The 21,492-nt window shown below is 32.5% G+C and overlaps 1 protein-coding gene across 1 annotated transcript in view; it reads left to right on the top strand.

The window, feature by feature from the left end:
- centrocortin (cerebellar degeneration-related protein 2-like) overlaps positions 1-21,492 on the top strand; it is a 58,620-nt gene that overhangs the window by 676 nt on the left and 36,452 nt on the right. The window lies entirely within an intron of this gene.

Genomic DNA, 21,492 nt, shown 5'->3' with positions numbered 1-21,492 from the left:
AAGTTCAAGGACAATTAGTTCATAAGTGTAATACTAGGATGCATTGACTTACTGCTTCTATTCTTACATTAATATGCAAAACGCACCAGTCAAATTAGATTTTGCTTTATTTTCATTAATTCCAAACCTTAATTTTTACCTTTTGATACTTCTTTAGTTTCTGCAAAATTAAAATAATATGCCTGCACCTCATAGAACTGAGAAGATCAGCTTCGGATACAAGTTTCAAATATATTTATTGAAAATGGACGGGTTTTTTGTCATATCTTCGACGATTTTTGTATTTTCATTGATTAAGGAGAAAATGTTTACTAGTAAATAATTATTATAATTTATGACTTATTACAAATTATTACGAATAATACACATAACTTAAAAATTATTAATTATTAATATCTTTCATCGAGTGAAGTTCTCAAATATAATTGTGTAATAAAGTGTACTATTTAAAAATTCATTATTCTAATGAAATGAATATAAAATGCATTAGAAGTCGCTGAATTAAAAACAAATACACAACTAAATGCTATTCATATTAATTCATCAGAAATAATTCATGAGATAGTTTCAAATTTTTAATTCATAATTATGTAAACGTATAAAAATATTCGAAATCAATCTCAGATCTCTGATATCGTAATCAGGAACTGATTGATGTCCAAGAAATGTTTATAATAATATTTTAAATAGATGAATTTAATGACTTAAATCTAACAATGATAATGGCTACCGCATCGAGGTAATATCGCGCCACTGCCTCATATCGATTACAATTAAGTGGAATGATAAAGCTAACAAGATTTTATAGATTAGATTTTATAATCAACTAGCTATCGCCCGCGACTCAATGTGATTAGTATCCTATGTGTTCTTCCTGGCTATGTTCTACATCTAAGCCAAATATCAGCGAGATCCATACATCAAAGCTTTTGCAATTATAATATGATTAAGATATAAATATTAACAATATTTTTAATTGCCAAATGGCATGCTATAATATCGTGTGAATTCAGATTCAGAAAATTGTAAGGACGATAAAGTAATTAGTTTTGTTTGTTAAAATATCCATGTATGTGAATTTTAACTCATCACCAAAGGAAGTACGATTACCGCGTCCGATTGACTTCCGCGGTTTAGTAACCGCATTAGGTCTCTTGGACATGAACCTTCGTATACGGAAAATAAGATGCTTATTCTTTGTTTATCGTCATCTATCTTTAAAAGGTAAGGTCTTTTAGAGGTGTAGAGGTGTACCTATCCAACTTGAATTCTTAACTTCCAACTGGATAGTTGGGGTTTGTTCAAATACGATTATTCAGTCAATTCAATGCATTTAGAGTTCTTAAAAACTAACAAAATGTAAAAATGAACAATCGCGGTTTATCTCCGTTCTTAAATATTCTGTAATCTTTGTGAATGAAAAACTACGTTACTTTCGCGACCTTCCTCACTCAGGTTAACGACCACAAAGCGTCTAAGATAATGAGATCAAAATGTAAGCAATCATATATAAAAAGGCGGATTGTCATTTTTTTAATATTAGCAGCATACTTACGCTCAGGTCGTCAGTTACTTCAGAATTCTGTTTAATTTGAATTTTATCATCGATTTATTGTAAGAAATATTTTGTTATTTGATTGTAGGTATCATCTGCCACTTGCTTTCTGAGTGAAATGAAAGGCGGAACTTAGAATCAAATGTGCAATATTAACGATTCTAGCCTGTCAGTGCTTAAATGCGTGATAAATCTTAAAGCCCTTTCTCACGCTAGGCTTATTTAGAAAGTGCATGTTTATCTATACTAGCCTGTTAATTATTTTTAAAGAGTTTATTTTTTTCTTGTTACTTAATGTTTCAAATGTTTTTTTGTTATTAGATTGGGTCTGTAGTTTGAATTAAATTGTATTGATTAACGATAACATCTATGCTAGCTTGATCTTGAATTATATTTTTATCTCTACGATAACATAGATTCTGAATGCCGAAAGTATTTAATTAAAGTCAAGGAAAGTGTTTTACTTCTTAACACTTATAAAAATAAATTATATTAATGAGTGAGTAGCATCAACAAAAACTTCTTGGTTATGTTAATTTTTGAGTGTAAATTTAAACCAATTATTATTCTTAAGGTTTTCTCCTGTTTCTATTTTTTTTTCATGAAATACTGTCCTAATGTTTCTTTACCTTAACAATTGTAATACAGTACTTTATTTTAATGTTTGAAAAAAATTCCGCTGCGAAATTTTAAATTATCACGTAATAACTTTCTTGTAAAAGAAATTGTACGTGATAACGAGGCAAGGCCGGTTATGTTAGTCGCTGAATCTGCAAGTTCCACATCGGCTTTATCTAATATTTATTCTACCATTTGCGTCGCAGTCACGCTTTCAGGAAGCTAACGTGATCTATGTGTTGGGAGACAGGCGAATCGCCCATGTCAATGATTGTAAAAAAAAATCCTTTGACAAACTACCTTACTAAAATTATAAATGCGAATTTTAAGATGGATGTTATCTGTGGGACGGCTGCATGCTCGCTGAAATTTGGCATAGATGTAGAACTAAGTCTGGAAAAACACATAAGCTCCTTATTGTGTTTTTTTTAATCTCGTGCGGACTGAGCCGCGGTCGACACCTAGTTTATTCATATAACAGTTTCAGCTAAGTTGACAGTAATTTTTTCTCAATCCTTGTAACTAAAAACGTAACTCTGTAATTAACACGTCGGTCTGTTCAATCTCAATTATTACTTTAATTTGTTTAAATTAAATCACTAGCTCTCGCTTCATTAGCTTTAAATTACAAAATAAAACTTACTTAAATACATTTACAAGATAAACACATAATAAGGGAAAGGGACATGTTACTTCGTGAAAACGCGTCTGCTTATAACTTGCACTTTATGATCGATGTTATCGCATAGGCTTAATGCACTTTTTTGCACTGCATTTGAATGGACAGGTTTCGTGCATTGAACCTTTGTAATCGTAAACGCAAGACGAATGGTACGGAAACATAATACGTCACGTTGAATGAGATATAATAAAAGAATAATGTATTTGCATGTCGGACGTTCATTCAAACGCAGAGGCTACATAAAGGCAGGTGTAGAACTTATAGCACAAAGCAGATGTCTCAGCTCTTTCTCATTTAGCATATGTTGGGTTTATTTTAAAATATTAAAAGCTAATGCATCTGTTTAATAAAACGTTTTTGCTCGATTGGCACTTTCTGGTATAAAAAGCATCTATTTTATTGTTATGGCCCATGTTCTATAGATTATTACTAAACTAGTCTATACTGTTTTCTTACTAAATCACCATTTAACAACCGTCGAGACCTACTGTTTTTTATTCCACCGCAATCCTGTGGTTAAACAAAAGTTTTATCATTTCTGAAATCATATCTCAAAGAGCTGTCTATATCATGGCAAAAGTCATCGAAATCCTTCAATTAAAACAAATTGAGTGTAGTAATTAACGTCGAATTGAAAGTGCAATATCGTTTCGCTTTCGTTTCACATCTTTAAGGTGCAATTAAGTAACTTGTTGGCAATAAGAATTGTAATTGTCTTGTAGAGCAATCATACTTATTGCTCGGAGCAATCGGACTTATTACAATTTAATTAAATCGCCGATTCGTGGCATTCACACGGTTGTACTGAACTTGATGCATCTGTCATTGACCCATGAGTTACTTCATGCATCGCACTCGTGATTGTATTACTCAATCTACATTATTAATTAAGAATAAATAAATTTAAGGTCATTATAATCTTGTAATTCCCTTTCTTTAACGTTGTTCACTTTTTTATGCGGCAGTGGCTTAAGCTATTTATATTTTCTATTTATGCTATTTTAATTTCAGTTCGCCAATCACAAAACGTGATTTTACGCACACATTTTCTCTCCTTACATTATTTATATAAAGCGATATTATAATTATATTTAACTTGAAATTGCAAAATTGCCAAATTATTAAAAAAAAACTCCTTTCACCGAAAGGGATTTCAAAGTAAATGTCAATCAACTACCATTAAGTAATATTATGAAGATTTTGTGACTTGAGGAAAAAATATACATAAAATTACGTGTAATAAGCTGTTACAATTATTATGTTATTGATATTTGTTTCTTAGAACAATATTGCATTAAAGTAGAAAAACAATTTATTTTTTGTTTTAATACTGGTTACACTGGTGAAGACGGAAGTATTGATTACAATCTGTTAATGGCAACAAGTTATGCCGCGAGTTCCGGTGAATTGATGCACATTATTTTAAAATTAGAACACGAGACAAATTATTATTTCCAATATAACATTTATATAAGCTAAAGTTATGACTTTGGGCTAGATTTTAATCAATGTTTTGTAAGAAAGGTGTAATAACGAGAAATAACTTTTGATCTTAGGTAATTTGGAATTGAATTCAAGTTTGCAAGCGTCGCAGACTTGCTAGACTAGGATATTAGAGTTTCCGTATTTGCGCGGGTCGTATCGTTTATAAGACGTATCAATATGCACAAGAGTATAGCAAAAATAAAATCAAAAGCCAAACAATAGTTAGTTAAATAAATATCTTTTAAAAAATACAACCTGCCAATTTCTAACTTACATAAGAAGGTGTAGTTAGAATTTGAAATTGAGATATCAAATTAAATATTACATTAACCTCATCTGGCTGTTGTAGAAATCTTTTTTACATTAATAAAAATGTTAATTTTTCGATATGTTTACTTCTTTTCTACTTAATAAGTGTCGCCTACAAAAATAACTAGCAGCAGATATTTTCATTACGTTAGGTTATTTCTAAGTGTAAATAGGGAAAGTCAAACCCACTTTCAAATATAGCGAAAATAATGTAATATATATTTAAAAGTTAAGTTTACTTTTTTACTATGTGTGCAGTGAGAAGTTAAAAAGCTATCTTTCATTTCATCTAATAAACATATTGAATTAGACATAATCACAGCTTATCTTTCGATCTAGGTCCTGTTTGTCCCAGTTAGTGGGAGAATTGGGGAATACAGTTCAACTCTCGCACTTTAAGGAATCTTAAACAATACCAAACATACATCTAAACTCCAGTATCAATGAACTTATGATGTATTCACAGTTAAACTACGTCTTGGACTGTTTCAAACTGTTCTACATGTAAGGAGGTTATGACACGGCAGTTCAATACGTATCTATTCCGAGTCATCGTCAAATTTGAAAGGGACGGGTCGTGTCGCCTGCATAGCAATCGTGTGCCACACAACGCAAATACCGTTACTAACGAATTTTCAATTCACAGAGGAAGTCAACAAGAAAATACATTCGTTACAATACGCGAACGACTTAAAAATTGAGTACAACATGATACTTGGGTGAACGTGGGAATCCTACCTTCAACAAAACTGAAGACTTGAACATTTTCAAGTCTAAAAAATAGGTTCATCTACAGATATGAAAAGTAAAATTCAAGTGAAAAACGACAGTTTACTTTCCTCTAGGAAATTTTAAAGATTTATCAGAACCTACCATTTTTAATACAAAACAGCATGAGTTTTCTGTGGGTTTCAAGAGGCATTGATTTTTTGATTGATTACGCCCTTGGTTAATGGTGTGTAAAGTCTAATAATGGAAGCAAATTTGCAATTAAATTATGTGTTAATGGACTTTAAATTTTATTTATTGTGTTTTCTCACGCGAAGTTTTAATAAATTCCATTTGAAGTGTACTTGTATATGTACTTATATGGAACAATTACCCTTCCAATGTCAGTAAAACATACGGTAACAAAAGCAAAGCCTTGCAAAAAGTTCAAGACCTAAAAAACTTATTTATCATCATCTTATATATAAAATTCTCGTGTCACAATTTTCGTTACCATACTCCTCCGAAACGGCTTGACCGATTCTCATGAAATTTTGTGAGCATATTGAGTAGGTCTGAGAATCGGCCAACATCTATTTTTAATCCCGCGCGGATGGAGTCGCGGGTGACAGCTAGTCTTATATATAAAATTCTCGTGTCACAATGTTACCTTACTCCACCGAAGCAGCTTGACCTGATTTTTATGAAATTTTTTATGCATATTCAATAGGTCTGAGAATCGGCTACTAAATATTTTTAAGCCCCCTCAGACAAATTCGCTTCGGACAGCTGGTGTTATAAAGTTATTTAGAATTTACTTGATTAATATGGGAATAATTTTTTTCGCCATTGTGACTTAAACGGATGTATGGATTTTGGGGAGGAACAGAAATTCGAGAATTATTACGATTTACTATGAAAAACTGCAGAACATTAAAGAGAAAATGTGATAGCAAATCGTGTGTAAAGAACGTAAACAAATATTGCTTTTACTTCCGCGGTGTGGTTTATTTACATGTATGACTTGCGGTGGACTACGCATGAAGGGTTAAGTATATGACTAGATTTATCAAACATAATCTTAAACAATTGTCTCAAAAAAAGAAGGTGGAATTTATTAATTTTTATCAACATATACGTCCCTACCACAGGATTAAGGCCCACTCTAGTCTACCATGACTAGCCGATTATTGTTTGTTTTTCAGTTTTTATTGTTTTCTGTTAGTTTGTAAACATTTTAATGCACATCCATGGCTCAATCTCCCCAATGTTTCATATGTTGATCAAGAGACCATAAACAAAAATATTTGCAATTGTAATAGATGCGTGTGTTTGCATCACTCATGTTTATAGTCTATGTCCGAAGCTGTTGCTTCAATACGAATTAATGACTATATTAATACACGCTACATTAATCTAAAGTTTCTATCTATACATGTGGTAAGATTCGAGCAACACTTAAGGCGAGGTCACTCCTTATTTTGTTGAACAGAAAGCTCAACGTGCAAACGCGTTTCGTCTGCGAGCGTAACGAATCTTTCTATGGTTGTTGCTCGTCGAGCCGATCGAGTTGACCTCGCTTCCACTGAGGTCGAGCCTCACGTTTATAATGTTTCGCTTTGAATATTTCTTGGCATTTATTTAACGTTAGTCAAGTTCTGGATGTCGAAAACTAAAGCTCGGTAGTAATCATTACAGGTCACTGGATATCCGATTGATTAATATAGTATTGTATGACGTGTTAAGATTCTCATAAGATATTTATTATTATGTTCAAAAGATTCATAACAGTAAACGATTTTATAAATGGTTGACAAGGAATGCTATTGTTAGAGAAGACGATAGGCAGCATTATTTCATATCCAAGTATGTCAATATTTTTTCCATTGTTCCTGTAAAAACCGGGACTTCAATAGCTAGTTCATTCTGCGTATATATATTCAATGAATTATTGAAGGATATGATTCAATAACTTTCTCATTTATGTCGGTAGGGAACCATCGACACAACCGACAAGAAGCGTATACAACCTGATAGGCAACACATCTCAAATTGCGGATGTCTGTGATTAGCGGTCGCTTCGCTATTTCGGCGTATTCAGGTACCCGCTAACTCGTTTGGCACTTTATGATATAAAAAACGTTAGTTTTTCAAAGCTTTTACATGTTGGATAAGATGATCGAAGTAATTTTACATGTCGCTTGTATTAAGAGTACTTTGAACTTTAAAACTAAAAAGGATCTTTAGTTCTATTGGCTAAGCAACACGATTATTGCGTTATATTTAATAACATGTCGAGCCGTGTGAATATTTCTCATGGTATCAATAACACATCAAGTAATTAAATCAATTTGTTCTTCCGGTGAGTGAACTGGAAGAAGCTCGATTGTGTAAGATCGGTGAGAAACATGATAATCCTATTTCCACTTAGCGGTTAGCCGCGCGACTTTTGCCGCGAGGCTGTCTTTTCAGCTGCCACCTCTCCGGTCGAAAAAGGCCATATGATAGGTCTCGTGCGCCAGGAGTCATGCGCCTGCGAAGTGAATATTGGATCTTATTCGTAAAATATTTTATTTTCTTTTACGTCGAACTTATTCGTCGAGCATGCAATGTTCTAAACGTTTAAACCTATAATTTTAACTAGTTTGTGATAGGCGTTGTATAAAATAGCTATAGAAATTGGAACAGTAATTATTAGTGTATTTCTACACATAAGTGCGAATAGTTTTAACAAAAACAGGCAAACTAATGATTCTTTTTATGTAGTTATAAATGCGAATGTTTGGAAGTATGGATGGGTGTTTGGAGGTATCACACAATTTACTTATTTTCAATTTTAAAATAATCGTGTTGGCCGTGGTATTGAGATTAATTGATTATTATTTAATAAACAAATAACTCTTGTACTGTGATTAATTTTTAAATATTAGCAATGATAAATAACGCAAAGTATTCGTTTCGGATATGGTCGAATACATACATAGTTCACGCTTCATTAGTTTGTCAGACAACTGCTCTATTGTCGGATGAAGTTATAACTTTATGTAACACGATAACATTGTTTACCATTCAAGTGATATTTATTCACAAGATTCGCAAGTGTCATTTCAAAGGATTTATAAATTAAACTAAAATATTTCGATTCATGCGATAAAAAGTTAGAAAAAAATTATAAAAACAAATAGACCCAAATACAAGCAAAAACTTTCGATTAATAAAATTCAAAATCAGATTTGAGATCACCGGGATTGGAGTTACGCGGTAATACACATAAAAGATACAGACGTATCGATAACCTCCTCCTTTTTAAAGTCGGCTAAAAGTGTTTTAATCGATTTCTACGTCTGCCATTTGATTGTGATTTTAAACATGTTAAAATCAACTCTAAGAACATTCAAGTCATGTTAGTACAGTCAATAAAACATTAGTTCAATAGAATAAATTAAAATTCTATAAACACACGAAAACTGTTTAGATATTCAAATATATAGCCGTTTCGCTTAACTATCATAGAAATCTTCTTTAGAATATTAAAAGCAAATACCTTGGAATTTGTTATGTAAATTCCCACAAATCCAATTGTTATTCTTCGTATATAAAAAGTGAACATGATTGAAAATAATAACGTAAATGTTATACAAACTTGAGAGCAACATTTTGTCTGCCAATTGCCAGTAAAATGGTTTCAAAATAGGACCCTAAAGATTTCTTTATGGTGTTTTATAGTTCTTAAACTCTATCTACTAAGTATTCTTTATTCAATTTTAAGGTACTACAATATGTTTTTGAATAGGTTACATGAATCTCCAGTAAGACTCCTATGGCAGTTGGAATTGACACTAAATATTACTATTGACACTATATATATATATATACTTTAAGATTCATTTAGATGGTGTTTAAAATTAAAATAACTTTATTCAATGCTAAAATCTATATACAGATTGTACAAGGTTCACCTAAAAGTGTTAGTCTTTTTACTCATATAAGAACCAATGTTTTATTTAATCTATATATATTTGTTATGATACGTGTAATAGCCTTTAATTATACTTAACACTCGCGTGTTTTGACTTCAGTCTTGACTCCACAAAAAAAACAATTAGTTTGGACTTTCCATTAGCTTTTACAAGCGCTTGTTAATTTACTTAGAAGTAAAAGCATTATTTTTACAAACAAGTTTCGTGTGTTTGTTTTGTTTGTGCACTTTACTGTACAATTTGCTAAAGTTACAACAGTTGTACTTTTTTGTATTGTACTTTCGTTTTTTTAAAATATGTAACGATTGTAATGGTTGCCATTTAGGACATTTACAAAGTTTAAAGAGTGTTACGTAATAGAAAATGTGCGTTGACCTTTTATGTATTTAGTATAATTGATAAATGATACAAAAAGGCAGGATTTATTTATAGGTTTGTTCTGTGTGTATGTGTGTTTATGTGTAGAAGCCAAATAATAAGATAATGCGCATATTTTCTCTTCTAGTGAAACAAATTGAGACCTTACATTTGAAGTGTGTGTTTTGTAAAAGGAAAGAGATGGAATTATGAAATATGTGTGTTGAAAACTAAATAAGAAACATTTTAGTCCATCAAATTCTATGCAATTAATTATTTCAATGTACGTTTTAAAAACAATCCGACTAATTAAGATGATTCCATTTATGAAAGCGACTTGCGAAAGTGAATGCAAATCATATAAAGTTTTAAACAAAAGCTTGTCCATGCTACTCAGGTAACACTTGACGTTTCGTAACTTTATTCCTAGATCGTTATATAAATGTTTTATTATTTTGTTGATACGGTAATTAGAGACAAAAAACATGTGATGCCTATAAATATGCTGTTATTTTCTAATGTTTTAATATTATAGTAAAACATGAATTACTTCTTAAAATGGTGATATTGAACTATGGTAGAATTTAATGTGTAAATTAATTATATTCACTAAACCTAATTTTAAAAGGACACCCATGTGTTACATGGAGGAATCCAAACTACTCTTTGTATAGAAATTTAGCTTATTTCTTTGTATCTGTTCATAAGGCAGCGCTTTTTAAACGCGACGTTTAAAAAGCGCTGCATGCGTCTTGAGCACTGGGCGAATCGAACAAGAGTGATTTTAAAAAAGTTCGCCGCTCGAGAGCCGCCAACGCTGAGTTTTAACTCGGCGTTAAAAAAGCGCCCGTGCAAATGAGCGCTTATTGAATACCATTGTTACACATTAAAAAAAAAAACAAAAAGGATCTGAAATTTTAGACGACATTCAAATATCGAATGTTACATAAAAAGTTACCTTGGTCAGCGTATTGTTTGTGCTGTGCGCATTGTTCTAGAACTTTCAAATGTCCCATCCAGTTGGTAATCCGAGATGTTCGGTGTCGTGGGAGATGTAGGGAGGTTGACATGCGCGTGACAGACCGCGACCGATCTGACGCTGTTGGTGCGAAACCGAACTCAGTCAATGACCGGAAGAGCGGTGTGGATACCCGGAATTATTTTAATTATGTAAGTATGTAAAATATCTTTGAGGTTAGTCACTTTTTATACCTCATGATTTGAATTCGAATTAAGGCCGGATTGAAATCGCACGAAAACTCGGACTCGATTTAATATGAGATTATGTATACATATACATCGTGTTAAATAACGAGAAGTCACGGTGACGTTTATACACAGGTGACTTATTTCGCTTTTTGTGACTTATAAACAGAGATATAAGCTATTATTACTATAAAAATTTACTTAAGTTTGGACTAAAAGCATCGCATTAGAAACTTGCCTACGTGATTTGTATTACGCCACTAAATAACACAACAAACCTAGGTTTTCTAGAATCTTGCAAGCATAGCTAAATAAAAATCTCTTTCCCAACACGTAATAGGTACTTGTTGAGTACAAAAAATGGAACAAGGGACAGGAGTGAGGAGTGAGTGAACCGGCGGCGTCGCGCGCCAATCAACCGCATTCCGCCCGCCGCCATTACGTTAATTTCACACGAGGACAGAACGTTGAGGCAGAGCAGTAGACAGTGCAGTACCGCTATGATTTCAACGTACACTTCTTGTCAACACAGTACCATTCTGTCTGGGAGTCGTACTTTCAAATAGCAGCTGTACTGCTCTGTCCTACCGTTTTTGTCTGTCTGTACTGCCCTCATGTGAAATTAGCATTACATTTGCTTCTAAACAACCGCACGGTCAGCTCATGCACTATAATCACTGTGATTGTCCTCAGATACACTGTCATTTTAACGGCCAACATATCTTCGGGACAACGTTAAAAGTAAACGGAGAATTAAAAATAAAAAAAACTATAGGAAACGGATATTTAGAGAAGAAAAATATTATAATAAGTACTGCAAGGTTGCATAATATACGAGATAATTTACTCATCATCATCAGCTCACTATACGTCCCCACTGAATGACTCGGAGCCTACCCTAAGATAAGAGTGACTAGGCCGTACCCAGCCACGCTGGCCCTGTGCGTGTTGGTTGATAATAAATTATTGATTCTGTTTAAACATTGTTGATTTGACCCAAAACGCCTCGGTATATTATAATATCAGTTTTATTCAAAAAATGAACATTTGTATACTCGTGAACTAATCCCATAAGATAAGTCTCCAGGTCAAATTGTGAAAAAGATACTATCAGAGAAGTTAAAGACTCATTGAAGACCGTGCAGTTATGTATAAATTTGCGTGCTAGATTTTTATCAGATGCGGGATTCTCTGCGGGACGATACGATTACGACACGTGACAGTTTTATGTCACGTCAGTTGTAAATGTTAAGTAATAAGACGTGAGCAATAAGTCGTGAATACATACTTTGCAAAAAAAGTTCTCATAGCTCTTAAACATTAAAAAATATAAAATAAAAAGATAAAAGAAAAGTTAACTAGAATACATTGTATGTTGAAACCTAACCACATGTCTTGTGTTTCATATTTATAGTCTTTTAGTTTATTTGCACAACTTTCCTACCGGTTTATTCTTATGCAATTGACAGGAAAAGATAAATTATTTATCATATCTACATAAATATGTTCAATGTTTGTCATCTTTGTGTTCCGACGCTATTTATTGGTTTGTTATTGCTGTGATGTTTTAATTGCCCTGGTGCTATTTTTTGAAATCAAAATATAGACAACACACAAAGATACCTCATCAAGTTGAGAATTGTTTTAAAAGTAAATGGGTTTAAGACATTTTGGTACAATGTTTCTGATAAGAGACATGAAAAGAAATTGCTAATTTAGCAAAAAAAGATCACTTGATAAATAACTCGACATAAACACTCAATGTCATTGAAGTATACATTGAATATTCGCTTTTATCTCATAGTAGTATCGACTAAAATAGTCTGGCCATCTTAGATAATGCAGACGAATTAGAATTCAGCACTCACTGATCTAAGTACGTCGACCTACTTTACGTTTCTTTTCACCCAAGTGGCGCGGTAATGAAATTACTACTTCTTTATGAACAAACGAACCATAATTGCTGCTTGTATTTTGAAAGTCAAGTGCGTATATAATTATCAGCTTATGTTAAAAATTTATTAGATGACTCACAAGTAAAAATCATATGATAATAATTTTTTTAATTGCCCTTGACTGGAGATAATTATTAATAATCTTATCACAATAGTCATATAGGTAAGTATGGGTTTGTTAAATAGATCAATTAATTGCATTTTAAAATAATAAGAAACTTTTTTGTCAGGCCCATTAATGGAACATCTTGACCCATATAACTTTTGCTTTCAACTCAGCTCTAATTTAAGGGCCACACAAAAGCGAGACCACATGTGATACTAAAACTACATAATACTGCTTATCTGCAGTCGTATAGTGTAAAGGTATATTCCGAGAGACAATGTTGTTCGATCAAGTAAGACCGGATCTCGTTATTGTTATAAGTTATAATGAACGCAATATATTAATGCGTGGGATAGAACACCATTCAGGTGATGTAGCGCCGACTTGCATCTGCGTCACTTACAACACGACAGTTTATGGTACAGACCTTTACGGCCATGTTAATGTGGGTTGAAATCTTGATCTAAATTGTTAGACACGATAACATGATTGAATTAGGATATTACTTGTTTATTATTTAAATTAAGTAAAACATAAATGTTATAAGTCCAGGACTTCAGATTATGTAGTACTTTGAATCGAAACAAAAAGCATACTAAAGTACGGGAAACCTTACACCTACATTGGCTAGAATAAAGAATATACTCTACATGACTAAATTTTCGTTGTTCAGACAAGATTAGTTACTAAATTGCTCTCTACTCAACTAAACTCCTAGCCTGGTGCGAACAAGCATTTAGAGAAAGATGAAGTTCCAATAAACTCTGACGTAATTATTCATGTACATTGATTGATTTTATTCCTCTTTGATTACGGCAGTACCTTTATGCTTCGGTCTTTTTACTCTTAGTCCGTACCCATGCGTACTCATATTACGGGTACACAATAACCTTATTTAATAAGACCCAAACCGGTCGAAACACGACTACATTTGTCAAGGGCGCATTCTACAATACAAGTACTCGTGAGCATTTTACGCAGCAGTAATTTTCTTTGGGTCTTTTGTTTTTCATTCATCTTTCATTTGTTAAATTATAAGAGACGGAAATGGACAGAAAAAAAAGAGAGAGAGAGCCATAGATTGTTATTAAAGGTGATTAAAATACGATAAGATACGTAACTCCGGACATATGGTTATCCCGTCCTGGGCTTTGTTTGTGTGGGTGTTCAAATATGTACAACAATGGCGCAACACCCATGTCTTTCATCTTTGTTGTTATCTGGAACTCTTACACAACTATTCCGCCCGTATGGTAATAGTTAATAATATGTCGGTAAAACCTCATACAGAAGAAATGCGTCGATTGTGTACAGTATTCTGCACCGCCTTTTTTATGATCAAAATTTTGTTAGTAATCGGACATTGTGATAGTCATAACAATTTAAAAAATATTCTGTTACATGAATTGATCGATGGCTCAGGGGTTACAACATTTAACTTGTAATATGCAGGTCCTGGGTTCGAATCCTACCATGTACTAATGTGTTTTTCGATTTCTGATTTACATATGTACATTTATTCGAAGTTCTTACGGCGTATGAAACATCGTGATGCAACCTGCACATATCTGCGAAGAAATTCAAAGATATGTGTGAAATCACCCAACCCGCACTGGGCCAGCGTGGTTGACTAAGGCCTAGTTACTCTTTACTTAGGGTAGGCTCCGAGCCCCTCGGTGGGGACGTATAGTGAGCTGATGATGATGACATGTATGAGTAACTTTATAAAATCCTGTTAACAAATTATTAACGAAATTACTTGGACATCTAATGTATTCTATTTATTCTGTAAACAATTTTATTCTACTAACAAGAAACAATCTGTATATTTACGATGTAAGTAGCTTTATAGGACATAAGCTTAAGTCAAGGTTAGCAATAAAAACTTCCAGTCATGGTCCGTTAGTTGTAATCAAACGATCTCACAAATGATGAGTAGACACTTTCGACCCATTATAGTTGGTGCAACGTGACTGATGGTGATTGTTAAAAAAACATAAGATAAAAATAACGAAACGATGGCTACAAACTAATGTACTTTAATAAGTATTGGTATAATTTAAGATTCGACACGTTAATTCCTTGGAGACAAGATTTTCAATGACTAGTCGCACTTTTCCTGGCTGATAACATTTCTTAAAGAAATCATATATTCGAAGGATCAACTTCTACGAGTTTTGCGATCCTAGGTACCTCCTCCTAAGCTTATCAAGCTGATAATGATTAAATTTTAAGATGTAAATACCTTGATGTAACTATATCTTCAACAAGAAAACTTGTTCACCAATGTTTCAAGTTGCAATCAAATTCATTTCCATGTTTCAGTAAGACTGATGTCTATTTTGACAAATATAAAATCTTAAAAGATGCTTAAATGAAAAGCACGTTTTTCAGACGTGGTGTAATTAAAACAAATAATTTGATATACAGCTCTTAAAGTATAAATGTGTAAGCGAACATGTGATCAATTAAATTAAACAGGTTTTACGATTAAATTTCCTTAAACTGATTATTACTATTAGCTCCACTGAGTTAATATTTTTAAAGATTTTGTTGTGCAATATGGTAGTGTCCGCATGTATGTAATGTATAAAAAATATTGTTTACAATATTACAAAATATTATAATACGTGAAATAAGTAAAAAATTATAATAATGGTTCAGAATGTTTATACGCTTGGTGTTGTTTGGTTTGTATCATTTAAGTTTATTTGTTTTATTATCACCTTGATATTTTAATCCTCGAAGTTATATCCTTGTTCTTTTTACCACAATATCATTTAATACGCACAAAGTTGATCGAAGATTGAATAGAATTTTATACTTTCCGAAAATAATTAGTAAACAATATTCTCTTCCAAGTTTAAGAAGCATTAGTTAATTTTAATAATCTCCAATTTACAATATTTCTTCCTTCACAGCGTTCCTAACTGTTCAACTCGAAGCAAACAGATTCGCACCATTTATATCACTGAGTTTGCGTAATTCTGCCAAAACCGAGACAGTATGCGGTTCAGACTTCAAAACATATACATCAAAGTCATCTCTTTCTGAAGCACAGAAAAGAGATCCTAATATAACAATACTGCATAAAGGTACATGTAAAGAGGTGTGCCAATCTGATAAACCCATATGTGCTACGAACAACAAAACTTATCGTAATATTTGTTATTTGAATTTGGAAAGATCGAAACATTTAGATTTATTTGCTGTCCACTTAGGACCATGCCGATTAAAACTATCTTCGTATGTACAGATTCCCAAGAAACCTCTCGCATTGAATAAGAAGAGAGGAATTTCCCTTTCTTATTACAATGATAACATTAGTATGAATTATGACGAATGGATCTTTCACGGATAAGAAACTAACATTTTTAAAATATACAATTGCTATGTTCATTTTTAATAACCAATTCAAATTTTTTGTAATAGTGATGTACCATTTGATTTTGACACTAATAAACTACGTATATGTCCAATGCTGTGTAATGTGAAGTCAACCAACCCGCACTTGGCCAGCGTGGTTGACTATGGCCTAATCACCCTTAAATTAGGGTAGGCACCGAGACCCTCGGTGGGGACGTATAGTGAGCTAATGGTGATGTCCAATGCTACATAACATGATGGTGTAGTAGAAGCGAAGTATAAAAGATAGAGATATGGCGTGTATTCTCTATTAGAAGAAACTTCTATCTAATTATATTTCAATTAATAATAATTTGCTCACATGTACGTTATAAAAATATGCTGTTACAATTTTGTTACTTCATTCTATTGCGCTTTTACATTGCGCGATGAGTTAGAAAACCTTCTTTAGGTATGTATAATGTACATAATATATGCCAAGGATGTTAATAAACTGCTAGGTAATTGACAAATCACACTCTAATGTTAAATTCTGAAACAAGTTGTGTTTGTCAATCGATTACATATTTACACTACAACACTAGATAAGTTAAAATGTATAAAGAATAGCAATAAAAAAAAAGGAGAAAAAAAATCACGGTACTAAGAAACGTGATCTTCAATTGTTTTTCCTATCAGAAAACAAATAACTAGTATATCTTTTACTACAAAATTGATTGAAGTTATTTTTACTATACAAAAATACACGTATGACATTTGCTCTTCTGATCCAGTGATGCAAAAGTGGGGCTTGGTCTTTGATACATGAGAGCGTCTTTGTTGCTTACACGACAAAGAGAATATTCAAAGGCGTATCTTAAGGGTTTAAAGTTAGCTTAAGCATATGTGTCCATTAGATAGCTTTAAAAAAAAAATAAAAAAAATCTTAGTGCAAACAATAACTTGATCTTGATATGTTGTGGATATAACCATTAAATTTAAAAATAAAATGTAAACATAAAAATAGAAAGTAAAAATTGGTAATAATAATTATAGTAGTTATCGTTGCACAGTTACCTGATTATATTTTACGATTTCTGGGGAAATCACAAAGAGGCCCTAAATGAAAGGTTATTGCGATAATCAGAACATATGATTACGTAATCGAGTAAAAAAATATAAATAAATGCAGACTTATCTTAAAAGGTGCCTTTTACAACTTACATTTTGATTTATAGCTCGAGCTGTCATCGTCAAATGCATTCAAGTTTTTTCTAAATTGATTACATCAGAAGCTTATTTGAATGAATAATAAACTTATTTATTAATTATTCATGAATTTATATTTTGTGAAGTGTTTAGTTCTACCAAATTAAATATTTTAGTGTTTAATAATACAACAAGAATAAAGATACCAACAAAGCTTTGTTTATTTGTCGTAAAAAGTCTAATTTCTAAATGAATAATTTTGTTTGTATTTAGTCTGTTTCAGCCTTTGCTTGGGTTTATAAAACAAAAGTGGCTGTATGGGATTAGATGTCTCTCTATTTTGCGTTTGAAGTTTATTAAAACAACATCGAACACATTCTCCCGCCAACATTATGTGATAACTATCGAATTCCCGCGAACATTTTTGCCAACATTCTTCACAACCACGTAATCTTATACGTAGATTATTTTTGTCAATTCTTAAAATTATATTAACGTTCTCCTTTTCATCGTTTCGTTTTGTTTCATTTTTATCTGCGGTGCGTTTGAGTTTATTTTTATCTCGGGGACCATCACTTTTGGCAATCGCCAAGTAACAGGGTCCATCGTGAAGGACCTGCAAGTCGCTAACCTCAGCTGCAGCTAATTTTAAGTGACACACGGTCGGGTAAGTTTTCCCATCGGTGGCACAAACGGCTGTACGCAGTGGACAATATAGCGCAGATGCTTGTGAATAGATAAGCAATATCATAACGTATTTATCTGAAAAGAAAACCTATTCAGTTAAGAATCCAATTTGTAACTCGTATATCGCAGGATCACCTATCACATGCCAATTTAATTAAACTGCCTATTTACAATAAATCGTCCTACAACTTTAAGCAATACTTTCAAAATTTACGAAGCATTTCAATTACGGTATACTTACATATCATACCTATAAATAAAATGTCGATGTACAATAAAAACATTAAAATATTGAACCATATCAGGAAGTCCAAAAAGGTATTAAAAGTTCGATGTTTTTAGACTTTTACTTCAACGCGGTATTGTTTCGTAATTTTTGAGGCTTAAATAAAACTTGAAAACAGTAACGTCTACTTTAGTTGGTAGTTAATTAATATTGATGAAAAAGTAATTTTGCCTATCAAGGCTAATTATAAGTTAACTAGTAATCGATATGTATCAATTATGCGGAATTACTTTCTTTATCCATGCCCACGACCGAAACGGATTGCGTCAGACGAAAATAAATACATAATAATGATACTACTGAAGGTTATATTTCGGTGGAAATTTGAGCTTTTTGCTACAGTAACCATAATATGTACATCTTGTAGGAACTACATTTTTATTTTTGTTTATCATTAAATCCTGCTCATGTCTTAATAATTTGAAGGTCGACCAATAAAAACTTTTTACGTTTAACTTAACAAATTGCTATTCGCATTACGAATACAATTTTAACGGGATTTTATTTAATTTTATAAAATTGAATTCCTTTCCCAAATAATTACAATTGTGAATTTATTTATGTATTTTCATTAAATTTTAAATAAGTATAAGTTAGTGCAATTTAATTCAAATTGGACGATAAATAACTTTAAAATATGTTTTTCGTTTTTATGTGTGTACCCGTATAAGTTGTGCGGGACTTATCAACTTTTATACATAAAAATGTAAATATTGCATAAACATTTATATATTTTTATTAACGAAGTGGAACTCATAATATAAAATAATCACCACCAATCTGAAGTGACAACTCCGTGAAGTGAACAACTTTTCTCTAATCATCATCATACTCAATCTAGACCTGTCCACTGCTGAACGTAGGCTAATAACGTTCTCTAATGCTATCATGTCTTATTATGTTCATTGAATTAACTCAAGGATCTAAAATACCACGTGCTGTCCACCTGTCGACTTATAAGCGTGATGCCAAAACATATGCTGTGACGTGAAGCCTTACAGTGCGATGAGCTTATCAGGCCTAATAAACAAAGTTTGAACTAAATAGCTATAGCTCATAGTCGGACTGCGGTATCAGCGCCACTCTCGCCGGGTCTGCTAAGTTTGCCAGACTACTTCTTATAAATGCGAATGATTAGATGGATGGAAGTTTGTTTGAAGGTAGCTCAAGAACTGCTGAACGGATCTTGATGAAATTTGGCGTCAGTTAAAACACAGCCTGGAAGAACACATAGGCTACTAATGTTTTTTTTAATTCCGCACGGGCAGAGTCGCGGGCGATCGCTATTATGGTACAATTTCAAAAGAACAGCTTTGTAAATCTATCAAGTTTTTCAAGGCTCCTTGTTTTCTCTACCTCCATTAGAACCGTGAGAATTACTTTTTGTTTAATATTACAAAATAATTTTCTATTTTCAAAACTTATTTACAGTAACAATTTAACATTTCATATTTTTTAAATGTAAAAAAAACTTCCAATCTCATTATAATAATTTACTAGAGAAGAATGAGGTGAGGAAATTAAAACTAGCGTGAAGTTTCATTGTAATCTAAACCTATTCTATTGCAAATTGAATAAAAAAATACAAGTGATAATATTCTTTGTTCATTTATTAGGCACGGTTATATTTCATTGCAGGGTAAATAACATCTGACATGCGACACAAGGGAACAAAAAAATAATTTTTTGCAACGTTTATTACTCTGTAGCTGTCAAGACTCCGTTTGAACGGTATTAAAAAAACAATAAGTAGCCTGTGTGTTCTCTCAGATTATGTTCCACATCTATGCTAATTTTCAGCGAGATCCATTGAGCCGTTCTAGAGATGCCTTCTAACAAACATCTAAATCCATACATCTAAACTACTATTAGTAAGATTATGTTTTTAGATTAATATCTACTACAATTTCATCATAGATGCTAACATGAGTTTAGTTCAAACACAACTTAATCTTTGCATCTTAGTAAGCTTGTCTACAATTTGACTACCAAGGCGAGGCTTGTAGATTAAACCGAAAAAAAGAACTTTATAAGAAAAAGTATTTTGACAAGACCAAAGTACAAAGAAAAGAACAGTCTTCCGATTAACATCTGGAACACTGTTTTTATATTTTGCTTTTTACTTTGACATTATAAGCGAAATTTTGTAATGCAGATAAGGTCAAACTTTTAATCTTTGCCTTACATAAGATTATAAAGGTCAGGTTACCGTTTATTTCCAATGTGCACTTTTAACTTTAATTTTCCTTGAAAGTCTTACATACAATCCTTTAAAAATTTTTCGCCATGAAGAACGATTAAATTGCCTATTACTTTTGTATCGATTCATCTAGATACTATTTTGCTTGTATATTTAGACTCAAGAATGTGTTGTTGATGTCTTCATAATTAATAGTGGTTTAGGTCAATTGGTTTTCACTTATGTTTTACCGCAATTATTAGCTGCGGGCGTTTATCGTAACGTTGCGTTGGAAAGGGAGCCGAGATTATTCGGTCACGATTCAGTTTCGATGATCTTAAATGTTAACGAGCGCTCGACGAAAGTGAATTGTTCATGGAACAGGTGGTTACAATAGCAGAGGTAGGCCTGTCTTTACACCTACATCAAAACTTGTTTCACAACAATATGGCGACAGTCGCCCTTTTCGCCATCGATATGAAGCGCCATAGGTGAGTTCTTGCAATCAATTTCATATGACTATTGTAAACAATGAGCTAGAATATTAACATAACAAATCAACGGTCAAATGAAACTGCTCTATAATTTTAGACGTTATTAGTTGGGATCCTTTTACGCGAATGGCGCACTTTCGTTACAATGTCAAATGTCAGATTGATTAGTGAGGGGACATAAACGTTGATATTTTAATAAGGCTAGTGTTTCGCCGATACACCAGCACAGTGCCGGATTTTCTTCCTAACAATAATTAGCCACATAAACAGATCGCTTAAAATCAGATCAAACCTTGGCCAAAAATTGCGTAGTATAAGTATTACCCATGTT

Source organism: Papilio xuthus, unplaced genomic scaffold (genome assembly GCF_000836235.2).
Source record: "Papilio xuthus unplaced genomic scaffold, Pxut_1.1 DF828780.1, whole genome shotgun sequence".
Classification (NCBI taxonomy): domain Eukaryota; kingdom Metazoa; phylum Arthropoda; class Insecta; order Lepidoptera; family Papilionidae; genus Papilio; species Papilio xuthus.
Note: the sequence above shows the minus strand (reverse complement) of the source record. Positions and strands in the feature narration are given on the sequence as shown.